Source organism: Astatotilapia calliptera, chromosome 20 (genome assembly GCF_964374335.1).
Source record: "Astatotilapia calliptera chromosome 20, fAstCal68.1, whole genome shotgun sequence".
Taxonomy (NCBI): Eukaryota; Metazoa; Chordata; class Actinopteri; order Cichliformes; family Cichlidae; genus Astatotilapia; species Astatotilapia calliptera.
The window spans coordinates 10,797,919-10,800,373 of NC_137441.1; the positions used below are offsets into that span (position 1 = coordinate 10,797,919).

Here is a 2,455-nt window from a genome sequence, read left to right on the forward strand (position 1 = left end):
GTTGTTTCTTTTTCAAGTTCTTTATCTTTTAAAGTAGTTTAGTGCTTATATTTTTATTGTGTAGGTAAAAGTAAGACAGAATTACAAAAGGTTAGTTTCATATGTTGAACCAGTGAATTTAATAATGGCTCGTCCTTCCTTTAGTTGTTTGTTGTAACTAATCAAATAATCATTATTCTAATGAAGTCTGACTATAATGTTTAGATTCCATTATCCGTGTTTTTACTGAAACTGTTACACAAGCCCAAACTGAGTTGGAATAGAAATAGTATAAAATCTGTAACAGGAATCACATTATGTCTGTTATATATATGATATATGTATTATATAATTCCCATCTTGTTCTTCAAGCTCGTCTACACAGCAAATTCAAAAGTGTTAAATTTTTTGGTGTTAATAGTCTCCTTGCAAAAGTAGAGTTAATTTTACTCTAAGTAGAGTCACATTCTTTTAATGTAACTCTGAGGTGTAAAATGATAGTAGTTAAAATCGAGTGTTAAAAATGAGTGTTTCTCTGTCAAATCTGGAGGTGTTACAATAGAAACATTAACTCTTGACCTCTTAACTCTGAACTCCTACAGGGGCTATGACACCAACAGAGTAAATTCACAGACTCCGCCCCCAGCACGGCTCCAATCGAAGCTGAAGTGAAGCCGTTTCAGAACATTTTGCTCTACATATTTGAGTTGTTTGCCATGCTTGGTAAGTCATTTTTTCAAAGATTGTTTCAATTATTATTATGAGCTTTTACTTCTGTGGCTCTTTGGAGTTGAGACAAAGCTGTGTGGAAGGCATTAGCCATGTTGCTCGCTGATAGCATAATATTCTGTTTTAGCTAGCTGAAAGGTATTGTTTGCGGGCAAATACCACAGCCTTGAAAAAAAGCTTGCATGTGAATTTTCAGTCAAACTTTTGGTCAAATACACCTAAAACAATGTCTAGAATGTAAATGTTGGTATAATGGTGCTACTTGAAGCCTGAAAACGATCGCCCATAAAAAAAACGAGCAAACAGCAGTAGCTGACGTCCTGACTGGATTCTACGTTAGCATAGATCCCTCCAGAGTTTTGTGCACACGGTTTAGGTAAAAATGAAAAAGGTTGAGGTTTTACATTTAGTTCAGTATTACCTGTTGCCTGTGTCCTTGGCTTTTGGGAAAATACTTTACACAAGTAATGGCTCAAAGAGGATTCCTTTTTTTTTTTTTTTTTTTTTTTTTTTTTTTTTTACTGTGCTGCAATTGTTTACTGGATTATTTGTGCCATTAATTAATGTCAACAAATTTTTATTCAATCTCCGCACAGGATATGCTTGTGAAGATGGAATATGGGGGAGAGCAGAAGTGCGTTGAAGTTCCACAAAGGGATGAATGAAGGACATGCATATTGTATTGAAGAAATAAGTGATGAGAACGCTGTTATTTGCATTTACCATGTCAGACCTTTTGATAAACAAAATTCTAATGAAATTGAGAACATGTACACTGTTACATCTTTCAGAAAATGTTTTGAAATTGTGGTGCACAGTTCAGAATAAATGTTTTTCAAAAACCATTGCGTCTTTTTAGTAAATGTTTATTTCCAAAAGAAATTTCTAGAAGTTCAGAACAGTAAAATTCCCGCTTTTTAGAATGAATTAGAAGATAACTCTTACGTAGTTAAACTAAAATACTCTTTGAGAGTTAATATATAAACTCTTAACACCAAGTGTTAAATTATCAACTCCAGACAGATTTGGTGTTTAACACTAAATCAGAGTTAACGTACCAACTCTCCAAAAATAGTTAAATTAACACTCTCTGGTGTGGACCCATATAGACACTTTAATAGTGTTGAAATCAAATCCGACAGTGTTAATTTGGACATGCTGGATTTGCTGTGTACCAGGCCTGGGACCTTGAGAGTCCTGCGCAGTATCTTTGCTGTTCCTAGGATTGCGTCTTCAGTTCTCTGGTGTTGTTCCTGGAATCTGCTGGACCCACTTGCCTAGCTTGGGGGTCATCGCACCAAGTGCTCTGATTACCACTGGGACCACTGTTACCTTCACCCTCCACATCTTCTCGAGCTCTTTTCTGAGCCCTTGGTACTTCTTGTGTTCCTTCTTCCTGATGTTGCTGTCATTCAGTATCACTACGTCTATCGCTATGGCCGTCTTCCTCTGTTTGTCCACCACTTAGCTTGGTCATTCTCGACCACCCTAGGGGGCGTCTCCCATGGACTTCCAGGCCATACTCAGCACAGATGTTCCTGTATTCTATGCGGCCACTTGTTTATGGCCTTCAATGTATGCACTGCCTGCTAGCATCTTCCACCCTGCTGTTATGTGCTGGATTGCCTCAGGGGCATCTTTACACAGCCTCCACCTGGGGTCTTGCCTCGTGTGGTAGACCCCAGGCTCTTTGGATCTTATGCTCAGAGCTTGTTCCTGTGCTGCCATGATTAGTGCCTCTGTGCTG

At 38.0% G+C, this 2,455-nt stretch overlaps 1 long non-coding RNA gene across 1 annotated transcript; it reads left to right on the plus strand.

The window, feature by feature from the left end:
* Positions 1-562: 562 nt before the first annotated feature.
* Positions 563-1,553, plus strand: LOC145423164 (uncharacterized). The gene is made up of 2 exons (XR_013904273.1): positions 563-702; positions 1,305-1,553. It is a non-coding gene; the product is annotated as an uncharacterized LOC145423164 (long non-coding RNA).
* The last annotated feature ends 902 nt before the right edge of the window (positions 1,554-2,455 follow it).